This window comes from Monodelphis domestica, chromosome 1 (genome assembly GCF_027887165.1).
Source record: "Monodelphis domestica isolate mMonDom1 chromosome 1, mMonDom1.pri, whole genome shotgun sequence".
NCBI lineage: Eukaryota > Metazoa > Chordata > Mammalia > Didelphimorphia > Didelphidae > Monodelphis > Monodelphis domestica.
In genome coordinates this window covers 294,724,958-294,742,799 of record NC_077227.1, presented here as the reverse complement: position 1 = coordinate 294,742,799, position 17,842 = coordinate 294,724,958, and the positions used below count along the sequence as shown (strand labels likewise).

The following is a 17,842-nucleotide window of genomic DNA, read 5'->3' as shown; positions in this document are numbered from 1 at the left end:
ACTCCAGGTCCAGTGCTCCATCTACTGCACCACCTAGATGCCCAATAATTTAATAATAAAACCCAAGAAGCAATATGGTACATTGGAAGGAATGATCAATTTGTGAATAATAAAAAAAGACTCGGATTTTAATCCTAGCTCTGCTATTTAATACATGTACAACCTTGGGGATAGACTTTCTTTGGAGCTCAGTTCCTTATCTATAAAATGAAGGTGTGTTACTGGATTACTTTAGAGGTCCCTTTCTTCACTTAATCTATGAAGCTATGAGGAAAGGTAAAAGCAAATGGACTTATATCCTTAGAGGAAGAGTCATTGTGTAAAAAGATGTTGATATGAAATTTCATCTAGAAAAAATGAGAGTAAACTAGAGTAAAATGGGAAGGTAAGGAAATACTCAAGTTAAAAATAAAGAAGACTATCTGGGCATTTAGAAATTAAATATTTTAATGAATCATGGACAAGGATCAAATAGGATGAAATTATATTCATGTAGAGAGTAACTAGATCACAGAAATAGAGAGGTTCTCAAGTTCTGTGAAAAATAGAATAGGTTCCAAATTCTCCAGAACTAAAAGGGCATATGAGCTATTTAGTCAGAGTGGAAGGAGATTAATTCACAAATTACACTTTCCACCTCTTTTCCTCAGGACAGTTATCAAATCAATCATTTGATGGATGAAGGAGAGAAAATTTGGAACTAAAAAGAAAATTTAAAAATACTAATTTGAGCAATAATTATTAAAAGGATTTCCCCCCCCCCCAACTTTTTTTTCCCTTTTCACTGAAGGAGTATTCTAGTGAGGAGAGACCTTGAAGTTGTTACTGTTATTTATAAAGGGGGCACTGAGAGATCAAATGACTTTTTCAAGGTCATAGGTTCAGTTTCCTTTCTCTGAGAAAGGAATTTTATCCACAAATTCACAATGTCTCTCTTTTCTTTGAATTTCCTATTATTCATTATTTGTTGTTATTAATTGGCATTTGGTACTTCCCTCCTCTATTTATAATTATTTGATTAGTTTTTCAACTAATTGATTCCTAACCACTTTTCCTCAAGAAATGACTTCAGTACATTGCAACTTTCTTTTTTGTCTCTGATATCTTCAAAGTATATGTCTAGAAGTGAGATTTCTGGATCAAAGAATAAAGGCATTTTAGTTTTTTATTTTGTGTAAGATTAAATTGTTTCCAAGAATGGCTTAACCAATTCATAGCTTTATCATTATTGTCTCTTCCTACATCCCATCTAATACATCACTTACATATTGTGTCATATTTAGTAATTTGCTAAATTCAAAGTAAAATCTCAGCAATGTTATAATTTGCATTTCTTTTATTAGTTATTTTAACAACTTTTCACTTGTTTTCTTAATAGTTTGGAGGTATTCTTTTAAGATCTAGTTGTTTATATTCTTTAAAGTGTTCTGGGAGGTGTATAGGCACATTCTTAGAGTCTGTTGCCAGGGATGGTGGTGGTAAAGCTAACTATTTCTTGAGATTCAGTTTTGAATTTTAGTAGAGCTAAAGCTTAGCTGTCCACATTAAGTCCAGCATCAATCTGGTGAGTGAAGCTCTGAGATCAGAGGGTTTATTTTCTTCCTTCCTTCCTTCCTTCCTTCCTTCCTTCCTTCCTTCCTTCCTTCCTTCCTTCCTTCCTTCCTTCCTTCCTTCCTTCCTTCCTTCCTTCCTTCCTTCCTCCCTCCCTTCCTCCCTTCCTCCCTTCCTCCCTTCCTCCCTTCCTCCCTTCCTCCCTCCCTCCTTCTCTCTCTCTCTCTCTTTTCTCTTTCTCTCTTTCTTTCCATAGTTAGTACCTGACAAATAAATAAGTACTTAACAAGTTCCTTTTGGCTTCACTTGATATTAACAACCTCAAATGGAATAAAGAAAAAATATGAAGAGCTGTGTGGCTCTAGGCAAATCATTTAACTCCCATTGCTTAGCTCTTACAGCTCTTCTGTTTGAAACCAATACACAGTATTGACAGAAGTATAAGACAGAAAGTAAGGGAAACAAAGAAAAAACAAAGAGAGAAAAAGATACATAGATAGATACATAGATCGATAGATACATAGATTGAGAGATCCTTGATCTATAGGAGCTCAAAATCTAATGTGGGGTAAGTGGAAAAATATGCAATATAGAAAAGATAAATTAAAGATAATTATAGAGAGAAAGTATTAACGGCTACTGGGGAAGACATCCTCAAGGAGTTCAAATTTTAATTGGAATTTGAAGGAAACTAGGAAAATAAGTCCAGTTTTAGAGTTTAATCCTTCAGCTCCTGATTTAGTTTCCGAATGTTAAAAATTTTTTTCAACTTGTCTTTCATTTGAAAGACTTTAATTGCAATTAATACAGAGATTATTAATATTAAAAATGACATCAAAATATTTTTCTTAAATTTTTATGAATCAATATTTATCAATATTTATTCTGAGTAGATGTAGGAAATATCTATCAGTGCTCCAGTTCCAAAACCCTTTTTAATATTCAATATTGTTTTGTTATATTCTTTATTTATATAATACTCTTTATTGTTAGGTTTTTTATCCATTAGTTCATAAAAGTTCTTATATTTATTAGCCACTTGGTTGTGTCCACTACCGGTCAACTTTTTATAACTTTTTATAATTCATACTAATGTGTTGAAAAGTTTGCATTATTTCATTAAAAAATCTACACTGATAAATAATTTAGTATCTTTAAAGATTTTTTTTTGTAATTTCTGTTGGTAATGAAATGCTTCTATAAACAAATCTTCACAATAGCCATTTTAAAAATTCTTTGTAAACATGCTGCTTGTTAGATGTCCATGAAATGCGTCCTGTTTCTACTCTTTTGATTACTGACATTTTTAGGCTGCATAGGTATAAAACACATTTGATTAAACTTGAGTAATCCATTTATACATGCTGTTAAGCTTTTACTATCACTTTTGAAATGAACTTTATTTCAAAAGAATTTCTGTAAATATTTAATTCACTTATGGTGCACTCTAATTGATGTATTTGTTGTTGTTGTTGCTATTTCCCTTCAGAATCTAGACCTTTTTCTTGATGCTGGACAAATTGTTTGCTTTGGAAACATCCCAGAAAACAGAAACACAAGAAAGGGAAATAAATAAAGAAACCAGGAAAGTCAGAGTTGATGAAATAAATTATCACAGAAAAAAATGGATAATAAGTTGAAAAAGAAGAAACTAAGGGTGTTAATAGCAACAACAAAATGACAATATATTTCTTTAAAAAATAGACAAGGAGACATAAATGAAAATGGGTGTCAAAAAGAAGTGATGGTGAAGAAAAAGACCTGAAACATGGACTAAACCTCAGAATACCCTGCTTACAGGTGAATAAAAAATGTTTTTTTTTTTGTGGGAATAAATTACTAAATGAGAGGTAACATAAAAGGAAGGAGGATTAAGTCAGATAGGAATATTCTGTGTACTCTATCAAGCCACAAGTGAACAATGTAAGAAAAAGAATTCCCGTAGTTTCTCAGGAAAAAGAAGGCTTGAGGAAGCAATGAAGATACTGAAACTAGGGGAAAGGAAAGGAGAAAATCTTGATTTATTGATGGAGCAGGTCCTATTGAAAAACACTCTTTTAAAGGAAGATATTCTACAAAAGAATACAGAGACCTTACAATAATTATTTCAAGAGATTTGATGTAACAGAAAACTCATTCTGCCTTTGGAGAATGTAGACAGCTCTTATGGGCACTCACAATCAAAGGAATGGGAGGGCAAGGAACCAGGAAAGGAGATTTCACATCAAATAGGGGGGAAAATGAGAATGAGGGAGACCAGAGGATATTTATAAATAACAGTCACAGAAAAAAATGTCTTGTATTCGTGAGATAGGCTAGTAGTTAATTGTTGGTACTGTAATTAGCTTTGAGTGATGCACTTATCTCTTCAAACAAGTTATATTGAATTTAAACTAGTATTATTCCTAAGCTTTAGAAGGAAGAATTCAGGAAAGTAGTTTCAGTGTAAGGATTGGAAAGGAGGTGGTACGGTGGATTCCTAGGAGAGGGTCTTGGGATCAGTAGAGGGCCATGAAGTCCTACAAGCCAGTTCAACTGCTGTTTTTCTTTAAAAACCTCCATATCCCACATCAAGTTTTTGTGAACACAGAAGTTCAACTAAACATTGCTTGATATAAAAGTTAGGAAATGTATGAATTTACAAGGAAAATTTTCTACCTCTATCATCACTGAAATACTTATCATGGCAGCATTTTGATACATCATAAAACATTTGGTTCTGTCTTGCAAAAGGCAGAAGAATTGTGAAAGGAAGATGGACATCACTTTATTATTGTAACATTATTGTAAAATTTCATTAAGTTTGGAGACTGAAAGTTATGGACTGACCTTTGACATTTATTCTGGCTATGCTCTCTCAACTCTTGTTCTAAGGAAAAAGTTCACTGTTTTTGGAAGAGTTGATTTATGCATTATACCTTTACTTAAATAACCCAGACCTGTGATTTAATAGGTGGAAAACTTTCCCATTTAAAGGGGGAAATTTTTAAATTTTTTAAATTTATTTATTTAATTGATTAATTTATGGTATTTTTCCAGGATTACCAAAATCATTTTCTTTCCCTCCTCTCCCCCCATCCCCCTTTAATAGCTGATGCACAATACCACTGGGTTCTACATGTGTCATTGGTCAAGACCTATTTCCTATTATTGATATTTGCACTGGGGTGATCATTTAGGGTTTATAACCCCAATCACATCTCCATTGACCCATGTGCTCAAGCAGACCTTTTTCTTTTGTGTTTCTATGCCCACAGATCTTCCTCTGAATGTGGATAGTGTTCTTTCTCATCAGTACTTCAGAATTGTCCTGTATCATTGCATTGCTGCTAGTAGAGAAATCCATTTTGTTCAATTGTGCCACAGTGTATCAGTCTCTGTGTACAGTGTTCTCCTGGTTCTGCTCCTTTCACTCTGCATCAATTCCTGGAGGTCATTCCAGTTCACATGGAATTCCTCCAGTTCGTTGTTTCTTTGAGCACAATAGTATTCCATCACCAACAGATACCACAATTTCTTCAGCCATTCCCCAGTAGGAGGAATCCCCTCATTTTCCAATTCTTTGTCACCACAAAGAGCATGGCTATGAATATTCTTGTACAAGTCTTTTTCCTTATTATCTCTTTGGGGTACAAGTGCTATCATTGGATCAAAGGGTAGGCAGTCTTTTAGCGCCCATTGGGCATAGTTTCAAATTGTCTTCCAGAATGGTTGGATCAATTCACAACTCCACCAGCAATGCATTAATGTCCCAATTTTGCCACATCAAAAGGGGGGAAATTTTTAACAAGGGAATAGGTCAAGAAAAACTAATTACTACCTTCACAGGACTATCTGCTCAACCTTCCAAGCAATTTTAATCTACCCATATTCACTTTAAAATTTGGCATTTTTCCATTGTATGGTTGCTGATTCATTTCTATCAGTACCTTGAATGGGTTCAAGTGAGGCAAAAGACAAAGTATGAGGGATATTTACAGTCCTGAGATATTCTATGTCACACAGTAAGTCACTTTGTTTATAATTAAGGCAGTTAAGTTGGATATTATGATTGGTTTGTAGCTATAGTATAGTAAGTAGACATCAACAATATCTGTCTTTGGTACCTATTTAGCTCATACAAAATATTTCTGAAAATTTATAGATTTTTTTCTCCTTTTAGTAGCATAACATATTTAAAAGTAAATATCAACAGCCAAAATTAGCACTGGCAAAAACAAATATTTTGTTGAATTTTACATTGAAATGGGGTTTCTAACAGGCATTGGGATTCAGATTTTTAATAAACAAATCATTAAATTTATTGTATTTCACATTTTAGCTCATGATTAAGAGATCAAATTTTTAAGGCTTTTAACTATTTGGGGGAAATTAAAAAAATTTATTAGAGGGCTAGAGGTTTTTTTATATTAAAGGTTGATAAGAAAAACAATAGAAAGGACATGTCTTGGGAAGATGTACAGGAGATTAAGTATATCGTTCTGCTCTACTTCTTATGGCTTTCTATTTACTATCTGTTCTATTTAGATAGATAGATAGATAGATAGATAGATAGATAGATAGATAGATAGATAGATAGATAGATAGATCAAGAGCCCTGGATGCAGTACAGATCTCTATTAAAATGTTTAAACATTGTTAAAGCCAAACAGGAAAATGTACAGGGAAAATACAGAGTATTAAATTTAATACAAACATAAAATTCACTGCATTACTCCTAATTCAGGATTCCCATCTCTCAGGATGTTCTTCATACACTGGGCTTTGGGAAGTAATTTTTAGAATAGAGTTAGTAATGAGGAAAAAGATATGGAAAAAACACCCTAGATATGAACCCAAGAGTGCAGTGGGGCTGAATTTAGTCATTTTTCTGAGGGAAGAAAAGAGAGAAGGAAGGAGAGAAATAAAGATGGAGAGGAGAGAGATATCAAGGGTAGACTGCTAAATTTCTAGAAAAACTCTCCAATTGATCCTCCTCTCCAAGTGTGTTCTGTCTTTCTTGTTAATAATTCAGTCAATAAGCATGTAAGTGCCTAAAATTTTAACCAATAAACTAAAGCCATTTCACAAGTCTAATATCATGATAGGTCCATCATGTGTGGCCTTTGTGGGGACAGATTAGGAACAGGATGTTGCAGAGCCTTTTAACAGAGTTGTATTTTACTTCTGAATGGTCTCATATCATTAGGACCATCTTTGGTAGGATATATATAGTATTGAATTGTATTAATCAGATTAATATATGAACTTAAAACAGCAAAATCAAGTTGTAAAGCAAAATACAATAAGATACAGAGACTTTCATAAAACATTGGAGTCTGAAAAAGCTTAAAAATTTCACCTCCAGACTCTTTAAAGTTCCTTTCATTTAGGTTCCTTTTGTCACACCTCTGGGATCTCCCATAGTGAGAGAGAATCAATTGCTGAACATAGTGTGGAGGAATCCCAAATTGGATGTATTTTAGAGACTGGGCAGGTCCAAATGGTGAGGGGTTGTAGGGAGATGAATTTCTCATCTGAATCTCAGGCAAGATAATTACAAGGACCAGGGTACCCAGGAATGATAGGGAAAAAAGGCATCCTAAAATTGGGATGTGTGCTCTTTCATAGAGTGGGCCATGCTTGCCATTCTACTTTTTGTTTGAAAGAGTAACCTTCCTGCCCCTTCCTCCTTGGGGTAAAATGCTAGGGGTCACATGCTGCCTCAGTCCCCTTCCCCACAGGCAGAGCATGGAAGACTATCAGGATTAGCCAAACTGAAATAGGGGTGGATGTGTTTCCCTGCTGAAAAAAAATGGCCTGGGCTGGCTTGAAAACCATGTTGGGGAGGGGGGAAGGGAAGAAAAACAAAAACAAAGGTGCTTCTAAATGGCTTTTGATCTCTCCTGCAATCAGGCAAAGACTGCAGTAGCTCACCCAGCAGAAATGGCAAGGAGTTAGGAGGCTAATTATTGCCTAAGGGAAACACACCTGGGCTTCCAAGGCAAGCAGTGAGCAAGCACTCAGCTGTTGGGATTACTTTACCAGCTGCTCAGAGAGCGGCTCCAAGGACTACCAGTTTGTGTGTTCTAAAGACAAGGTGGCAGCAATCAGCAACAGCAGCAGCAGCAGGAGGAGCAGGAGTGGATGGCTGGGGCAACCCAGGGAGTTAACAGGAGGCTGAATCAGCAGCACTCTGGAATGCTTGTTCAAGCAGATGGGCTGGAGAAGTGCCTTATCCCTTCTCCACCAAGGTCCCCTGGTTAAGTCACTGAAACTAAAGCAGCCGATTGGGTGGGGCAGCCAGGAAAAATGGGGAAAAAACCCCCGGGGAGGAGCAGGGCAGAAGCTCCAAAGAGAGTTAAGAGTTTGCGAAAGGGTTGGGGTTTGAAAAGCCATGGCAAGAGGAACGTGACTTTGAAAAATTTATCTAGGCTATCTTTAAAAAATTGAAAATTCTTTCTCTAACTTTAGTGGTTGCCATCAATACAAAAATTAAAATTAATATATAATAATTTCAATATTATATTTCATAAGAGTTATTAATAATCACCAGAAGTAAAAAAAACAAAAAGGTAACAAAATAAAACCACATGCCCATGGCTAATTTACCTATTCAAACAGCCTGTTCCACCAAAATTGCTACCCAGGAAGCAAAGAGCTAGCCATTGAAGACTACCCTATTTATCTCGAGTCTATATCAGCACTTAACAACAGGAAGTCCGTGGGCTCCTGAGAAATGTAGTTCAAAGGCACAAGATTTCCAATTACACATCTCTTTGGATCCATTAGATTAGAGGGAGCCTTCTTATAAGGTTTGAGATGCTCTCTCATTTGCTATCCTAGAGGACCTCCAAAATTATAACACCTGGAATTTTAACAAATAAAAAAAGGCCATTTTCCTTAGCACAACATCATATATTAATAGGGGTGTATAATCTCTCAGTAACTGATAACTCCATCATGTGATCTCTGTGTAGAAAGATGAGGAACAGGAAACTTTAGAGCCTTTTAATAGATTGTATCTTCTTTCTGATTGGCCTGATCATCAATTGGATCTCCCTTTGTAGCCTCTATTGGTATATAGTCTAAAAAAGAAGGTAGAATTAGAGATCTCAACTCCTTTCCCATTACTTCATTACAGAGGGAGGATTTTTCTTTGGGTAGGCTGATCCTGATAGTTTCATTAAGTTAGAGAAATGTAGCAGAACTGCCCTTCTCTGGCATTTTAAGAAATGGAATGTCAGCAAGCTTACAAAACTCAGTTTCTAGCAATCTTTGATTAGAAAAATAAGAGTTTTCTTAATTGTGTCTTTAGTGGTTCTCTCCCCTGTTGTATTCCTGGTTACTATAAATCTAGATATGTTTAGCAATAATAAAGTGGCATATACCTTGGGAAGGGAGAGGCAATGTTCTTGTTTATACATAAAGGAGCAGATAAAAGATGCTTTTTATTAAAAGATAGGCTCCATCCTAGTCAGATGCCTTGAGGACTGGGAGTAAATGGTTTTAGCTTGAGAACTGCCTGACTTTCAGAGGTTGGGATTTGGGAAAATGAATGGTTTGACATAAAAATAGTTTTAATAACTAATATAATTCAACATTAATTTTTTTCACTGTTAAATGCCAAGCATTGTGCTAAGCATAAAAGGACTGTAAAAATTAAAATTTAGTCTTAATAATAAAAATATCATAAGGGATTTATTAATGATCATTAGAAATCAAAGAATAAAAAGGATGCAAAAATAAAGACCATGTGCCCATGGCCAGTTCAGACACCCACTTTACCACCACCAAGCTTGTTGTCTTCAAGCCAAAAAGAGTCAGGATCCTTCACATCCTTGTGTAATATCCCCTGTACATAACAGGAAGTCAGTGGGCTCCCAGGAAATGTAGTTCTTTTTTAGGGTAACAAATTTTCAATTATACAGGACCCAAAGAAAATCAAAAGACAGTGTTCATTTTTTAAGTAACATACAGTAAAATAGGGGAAATGACATGAAAACAATGTATAAATGAGACATACAATAAATATGATAAATTCAAGATAAAATTTGTTAGAAATAAAAATATATGGGCCAGAATCCTGAACTGAAAGAGATTAACAAAACCAAATATTCTGAATATGTTCATAAAGTTTGGGAAATATTCGATAAGAGAATTGCCCTTGTCCCTCTGGAGATTTAGTACCAATTAAGACTTATTTGAACAACAGAAGGATTTACAAAGATAAGGGCCTCTTTTAAATGTCCCAACCTCTAGAATATAAGCTTCACAGTATTTCACAAGCACCATCCATCATTGCAGTATGGAAGTAACAACAGTAATATGGGAATGGGATTGAATCTGATCAGGATACATTTTTTTCAGTCATTTTAGTTGATACTATAAATAATTGGCATATTTGAACTTAACACACCATATTGACTCTGGGAAGATAACTTAAAGATAAACCAGAGGAGCATATTTGGTCATAAAACCCTGAGGAAACTATAATGAGTATAAATCCGTGACAAAGGCAAATACCATTTTAGCCTTATAATGAATTCCTCACTTCTACACTCACTCCACAATTGTTCCTGTTAATCTTACCAGTACCCAACAATTCAAACTGTGCACTCAACATTGCATTCCAAAGTTGATAGCAAAAGCTCTTGATTTTGTTGGGAGCTATAATATTCAAACTATACACAATTACTTTTATTTGCTCTAAATTTAATTAATTTAGGGGCTATAATTTTGAGGTTCTATATAAATTATTTTTTACAAAACCTTATTTTCTGTTTTAGAATTGATCCTAAGTATTGGTTTCAAGGCAGAAGGGCAGTGGTTTCAAGGTAGAAGGGCAGAGCAAGGGTTAAGCAATTGTAGTTTTAGGGTCACACAGCTAGGAAGTGTCTGAGGCCAGATTTGAATCCAAGACCTCCTGTCTTCAAGTTTGGGTCTCTATCCACTGAACCAAGTATGCAAGCTTCAACCTAAACTCTTAATCACCATTTCTTCGTGAAGAAAGGAGGATACAGTTTCCTTCATGCATCCAATGATGCATCATTTTTAGTGCTCATTTCTGGGTCAGAAAATCTTTTCACTGCTGTTCTTTTTCCTTAGATTTTTGCCTTTTTTTTGAGTGTCTATCAATTCTTTGTACCTTCACATTAGGAAGTCTAACTAATTCTCCTATGGACTAATTCTCCTATGGCCCTTCTGTCCCTTGGGGCTATTGTGTAAAGAGATAGCAAACTTCCCAATACTCAATAACATTGCATGGGATAGTTTTGTTAATAGTTAAATGCCAAGATTTAAAAATAGATTTTTTTATTTTTTATTTTTTTATTTAAATTTAAAATTTAAAATTTTTAATTTAGTATATGTATATAATATAAAATTTAATTTAATAAAATTAAAAAAATTAAAATCTAAAAATAGAATTCTGTCTCTTTTTGGAATGTTTTGACACTGTACTCTAGCATCATAATATCTTTTGTTTCTATTATAGATGAGAGATATTTTGAATATTATTAATTGCATCATCTCCCTATTCTGAGATTCCAAAACAAGTCAATGAGAAGACAAGGTTCTCATCTAAACATGAATGATCCCTGTGTTTTTCCCCCCTTCTTTTTGGACTAATAAAAAGAAGAAAACATTTTGCATATGAAGCAGTTTAAGGGTCAAATAATGTTCAGCTCTGCTTTGATGATGTTATTTTATTCTCCCCAAGAGATTGAAAACATTTGAGAGTTCTACAGTCAATATATTCATGAGGCTTAACATTAGCTATAATTTTATTTCTAGGAATTTGTTGGGACAGTGAATATCAGCATGTAAAATAATTCTCTGATACTTTATTTTAAATGACTTTAAAGTAAAAGGAAGAAATTTACAGTTACATGAGAATACACTATAGCCAGCAAGTGAAATATAGATGTAAGTTTTAAACTTTGCATACTTATTTGTTAATGATAAGGAAAGTTTTGGCTTGACAAATGTCAAATGTCAAGTAAATTATAGAACATTCAAAAATGGGAAATGAGGAATGAGAAGACACCCAGTTTTTTGTTTATACTGTCTCATTAAATAACAATTTTCAAGCACTTTTTTCCATAAAAAGGAATTACTGATGATTCAACTTTGGGGACGTGGAAAGAAGAAAGGGTTTAGAAAGGCTTCTCTGATGAATAAGATAATGAGTTAATTAGGAAAAGGTAAAATAATTGCATTGAAGCAATGAGGATCCAGATGGATCCAGACATAACATAAAATTTTAGTCAACCTAGACAGCATAGCTTCATTATTTTCCCCAGCAACCTTTATTATGTGGGTAGGATCAATAGCAGTGTGTGATGGGAATGATTCAAGGCTGAGGCTTCTCAGGAAAAGATTATTGTTCCAATAAGGGGACAAGGAAAGTATTGAGATGATTTGGTTTTTAAGAGATCAAGGTGAGGAAGAGGAGAGTGTAGCTAGTGCAGATGAGGGTCTTGGAAAGAACTGAGGGGTCAAGGGATTGGGGATACAAGGTGTGGATGAAGAATTTTATTTGGGATTTTAAAGCAGGATGGCTCATAGTGTTAGAACACTGAACTCTTTCTTTATTTTTTAAATTTATTTAATTAATTTAGAGTATTTTCCCATAGTTATATGATTCACATTCTTTCTCACTCCTCTTTTCTCCCTGCTCCTGGATCGGATGAGCAATTCTACTGGATTTTACATGTATCATTGTTCAAAATCTATTTCCATATTATTACTATTTGCAATAGAGCAATCATTTATTTTTATTTATTTTTATTTTTTAAAAACCCTTACCTTCCATCTTGGAGTCAATACTGTGTATTGGCTCCAAGGAAGAAGAGTGGTAAGGGCTAGGCAATGGGGGTCAAGTGACTTGCCCAGGGTCACACAGCTGGGAAGTATATGAGGTCAGATTTGAACCTAGGATTTCCCGTCTCTAGGCCTGGCTCTCAATAGAGCAATCATTTAAAGTCAGTATCCCCAATCATATCCCCTTTGAACCATGTGATTAATCATATGTTTTCCTTCTGCTTTTCTACTCCCACAATTCTTTCTCTGGATGTAGATAGCATCTTTTCTCATATGTCCCTCAGAATTGTCCTGTATCATTGCATTGCTGCTAGTAGAGAAATCCATTATGTTTGATTGTGCACAGTTTATCAATCTCTGGGTATAATGTTCTCCTGGTTCTGCTCCTTTCACTCTGCATCAATTCCTGGAGGTCTTTCCAGTTCACATGGAATTGGTCCAGTTCATTATTCCTTTCAGCACAGTAGCATTCCATCACCATCAGATACAATAATTTGTTCAGCCATTCCCCAATCAATGAACACCTTTCCAAAAAAATTTTTTTTGCCACCACAAAGAGCACAGCTATAAATATATATTTTTTAAATATTATTTTATTTGGTCGTTTTCATACATTATTCACTGAAAACAAAGATCATTTTCTTTTCCTCCTCTCCCCCCCTTTCCCTCTCCCATAGCCGACGCATGATTCCACTGGTTATCACATGTGTTCTTGACTCGAACCCATTTCCCTGTTGTTGGTATTTGCATTAGAGTGTTCATTTAGAGTCTCTCCTCAGTCATATCTCCTCAACCCCTGTAGTCAAGCAGTTGCTTTTCATCGGTGTTTTTACTCCCACAGTTTATCCTCTGCTTGTGGGTAGTATTTTTTAGATCCCTGCACATTGTTCAGGGACATTGCATTGATACTAATGGAGACGTCCATCACCTTCGATTGTACCACAATGTATCAGTCTCTGTGTACAATGTTTTCCTGGTTCTGCTCCTTTTGCTCTGCATCACTTCCTGGAGGTTGTTCCCGTCTCCATGGAATTCCTCCACTTTATTATTCCTTTTGGCACAATAATATTCCATCACCAACATATACCACAATTTGTTCAGCCATTCTCCAATTGAAGGGCATCCCCTCATTTTCCAGTTTTTGGCCACCACAAAGAGCGCAGCTATGAATATTTTTGTACAAGTCTTTTTGTCCATTATCTCTTTGGGGTACAGACCCAGCAGTGCTATGGCTGGATCAAAGGGCAGACATTCTTTTATCGCCCTTTGGGCATAGTTCCAAATTGCCCTCCAGAATGGTTGGATCAATTCACAACTCCACCAGCAATGAATTAGTGTCCCCACTTTGCCACATCCCCTCCAGCATTAATTACTTTCCATAGCTGTCATGTTAGCCAATCTGCTAGGTGTGAGGTGATACCTCAGAGTTGTTTTGATTTGCATCTCTCTGATTATAAGAGGTGTAGAGCACTTTTTCATGTGCTCATTAATAGTTTTGAGTTCTTTGACTGAGAACTGCCTGTTCATGTCCCTTGCCCATTTATCAATTGGAGAATACCTTGATTTTTTGTACAATTGATTTAGTTCTTTGTAAATTTGAGTAATTAAACCTTTGTCAGAGGTTTCTATGAAGATTGTTTCCCAATTTGTTGCTACCCTTCTGATTTTGGTTACATTGGTTTTGATTGTACAAAACCTTTTTAATTTGATGTAATCCAGATTATTTATTTTGCATTTTGTAACTCTAATTCTTGCTTGGTTTTGAAGTATTTCCCTTCCCAAAAGTCTGACATGTATACTATTCTGTGTTTGCCTAATTTTCTTATAGTTTCCTTCTTTATGTTCAAGTCATTCACCCATTTTGAATTTATCTTGGTGTAGGGTGTGAGGTGTTGATCTAAGCCTACTCTTTCCCACACTGTCCTCCAATTTTCCCAGCAGTTTTTATGAAATAGTGGATTTTTGTCCCAAAAGCTGGGATCTTTGGGTTTGTCATTTACTGTCTTGCTGAGGTTGCTTGCCCCCAGTCTATTCCACTGATCCTCCTTTCTGTCTCTTAGCTAGTACCAAATTGTTTTGATGACCGCTGCTTTATAATATAGTCTGAGATCTGGGACTGCAAGACCCCCTTCCTTTGTATTTTTTTTTTCATTATTTCCCTGGATATCCTTGATCTTTTGTTCTTCCAAATGAACTTTGTTATGGTTTTTTTCTAAATCAGTAAAAAAAAAATTTTTGGAAGTTCCATGGGTATGGCACTAAATAGATAGATGAGTTTGGGTAGGATGGTAATTTTTATTATATTGGCTCGTCCTACCCATGAGCAGTTAATGTTCTTCCAATTGTTCAAGTCTAGTTTTAGTTGTGTGGAAAGTGTTTTGTAGTTGTGTTCATATAGATCCTGTGTTTGTCTCGGGAGATAGATTCCTAAGTATTTTATTTTGTCTAAGGTAATTTTGAATGGGATTTCTCTTTCTAGTTTTTGCTGCTGAGCTGTGTTGGAATTATATAGAAATGCTGATGACTTATGTGGGTTTATTTTGTATCCTGCAACTTTGCTAAAGTTGTTGATTATTTTGATTAGCTTTTTGGTTGAATCTCTAGGATTCTTTAAGTAGACCATCATGTCATCTGCAAAGAGCGATAATTTGGTCTCCTCCTTGCCTATTTTGATGCCTTCAATTTCTTTTTCTTCTCTAATTGCTACTGCTAGTGTTTCTAATACAATGTCAAATAATAGAGGTGATAATGGGCATCCTTGTTTCACTCCTGATCTTAATGGGAATGGATTTAGTTTATCCCCATTGCAGATGATATTAGCTGATGGTTTTAGATATATACTGTTTATTATTTTTAGGAATGACCCTTCTATTCCTATGCTTTCTAGTGTTTTTAGTAGGAATGGGTATTGTATTTTATCAAAGGCTTTTTCTGCATCTATTGAGATAATCATGTGGTTCTTGCTGGTTTGCTTGTTGATGTGGTCAATTATGTGAATAGTTTTCCTAATGCTGAACCAGCCCTGCATCCCTGGTATAAATCCTACTTGATCATGGTGGATGACCCTTCTGATCACTTGCTGGAGTCTTTTTGCTAGTATCCTATTTAAGATTTTTGCATCTATATTCATTAGGGAGATTGGTCTATAATTTTCTTTCTCTGTTTTTGGCCTGCCTGGCTTTGGAATCAGTACCATGTTTGTGTCATAAAAGGAGTTTGGGAGAACTCCCTCTTTGCTTATTATATCAAATAGTTTGTATAGTATTGGGATTAACTGTTCTCTGAATGTTTGATAGAATTCACTGGTGAATCCATCAGGCCCTGGGGATTTTTTCTTAGGAAGTTCTTTGATGGCCTGTTGGATTTCTTTTTCTTATATGGGATTATTTAAGAAAACTATTTCTTCTTCTGTTAGTCTAGGCAATTTATATTTTTGTAAATATTCATCCATATCAGCTAGGTTGGTATATTTATTGCCATATAGTTGGACAAAGTAGTTTTTAATGATTGCCTTAATTTCCTCTTCATTGGAGGTGAGGTCCCCCTTTTCATCCTTGATGCTGTTAATTTGCCTTTCTTCTTTCCTTTTTTTAATTAGATTAACCAGTACTTTGTCTATTTTGTCTGTTTTTTCAAAGTACCAGCTTCTAGTCTTGTTTATTAGCTCAATAGTTCTGTCACTTTTGATTTTATTAATTTCTCCCTTAACTTTTAGGATCTCTAGTATGGTTTTCTTCTGGGGGGTTTTAATTTGTTAGTTCTCAAGTTTTTTGATTTGCATTTCCAATTCCTTGATCTCTGTCCTCCCTAATTTGTTAATATATGCACTCAGGGATATGAATTTTCCTTTAAGTACTCCCTTGGCTGCATCCCATAAGGTTTGAAAGGATGTTTCGCCGTTGTCATTTTCTTCAACGAAATTGTTAATTGTTTCTATGATTTCTTTTCTAACTATCCGATTTTGGAGTATCATGTTATTTAATTTCCAATTAATTTTTGATTTGGGTCTCCATGTACCCTTGCAGATCAATATTTTTATTGCCTTGTGATCTGAAAAGGCTGCAGTTATTATTTCTGCTTTTCTGCATTTGAGTGCCATGTTTCTATGACCTAGTGTATGATCTATTTTTGTGAATGTGCCATGTGGTGCTGAAAAGAAGGTGTATTCTTTTTTGTCCCTATTTATTTTTCTCCATATGTCTATTAACTCTAATTTTTCGAAGATTTCATTCACCTCTTTTACCTCTTTCTTGTTTATTTTTTGGTTTGATTTATCTAAATTTGATAGTGGTTGGTTCAAGTCTCCCACTAGTATGGTTTTACTGTCTATTTCCTCCTTCAATTCTCCTAGTTTCTCTATTAAAAATTTGGATGCTATACCATTTGGTGCATGCATGTTGATTAGTGATATTTCCTCATTGTCTATACTCCCTTTTAGCACAATATATTTACCTTCCCTATCCCTTTTGATCAGGTCTATTTTTGCTTTGGCTTTGTCAGATATTATGATTGCAGCTCCTGCCTTCTTTCTATCAGTTGAGGCCCAAAAGGTCTTACTCCAACCTTTAATTCTAAACTTGTGAGTGTCAACCCGTCTCATATGTGTTTCTTGAAGACAACATATGGTAGGGTTTTGGGTTCTAATCCAATCTGCTATTTGTCTACGTTTTATGGGTGAGTTCATCCCATTCACGTTCAAAGTTATGATTGTCATTTGTGGATTAGCTGGCATTTTGATATCTTCCCCTAGTTCTGACCTTTCTTCTTTAGCTTTCTCCTTTTGAACCAGTAATTTACTTTAGGTCAGTCCCCCTAGTCCCCTCCCTTGAGATGCTTCCCTTTCTAGCCCCTCTCTTTTTATGTTCCCTTCCCCTCCCTCTCTCCTTCCCTCCCTTTTTATACTCCCTCCAACCTCCCCCTCCTTAATTTTCCTTTCTTTCTTGCCCTAATGGATAAGATAGAATTCAGGATCCCACTGGATCTAGATGTTCTTCCCTCTCAGATTTGCTTTCACTGAGAGTAAGGTTTAAGTAATTCCACTTCACGCTCTCTTCTTCTCCTTCTCATATGAGAGTTCTTCCCCTCCCCTTCCCATGTGTATCTTTATATGGGAAAGATTATTCTATTGAGTCCCCCCCTATTTCTTGAAGTTAATCTTAGTATTATCAATGGTTACCCCCCTCCCTTTTCTTTTCTTTGCCCCCACTTTCCCTAAATCTTCTTAATGCCCCAATCTTTCCCTATGCATGTTTCTTCTAACTACTCTTATGATGCTACAATTTATGAGAGTTACACAAAACATTTTCCCCACATATTAATATATATGATTTGATGTAAATGTAGTCCTTATAGAAGAGAGTTTGGCTTAAAGAAAAAGATAAGATTTATCTCCTTTTCCCTTTCTTTCATATTTACCTTTTCATGTTTCTCTTGCTTTCTGTCCTTGGATATTGAACTTTCCACAGAGCTCTGGTCTTTTCTTAGCAAA

General features: G+C 35.2%; 1 protein-coding gene across 32 annotated transcripts in view; it reads left to right on the top strand.

Annotated features, from left to right (window-relative positions):
- The window catches only part of LRFN5 (leucine rich repeat and fibronectin type III domain containing 5), a 336,860-nt gene that overhangs the window by 220,461 nt on the left and 98,557 nt on the right, over nt 1–17,842 (top strand). For 10 of the 32 annotated variants that reach the window (XM_056821061.1, XM_056821034.1, XM_056821047.1 and 7 more), the window contains one exon: nt 3,041–3,351. The exons of 13 other annotated variants lie outside the window; for them this stretch is intronic. The gene's annotated coding sequence lies outside the window, so the exon portion shown is untranslated. The remainder of the gene's footprint in view (nt 1–3,040; nt 3,352–17,842) is intronic. 9 more of the 32 variants (XM_056821058.1, XM_056821050.1, XM_056821041.1 and 6 more) reach the window with 1 other exon arrangement.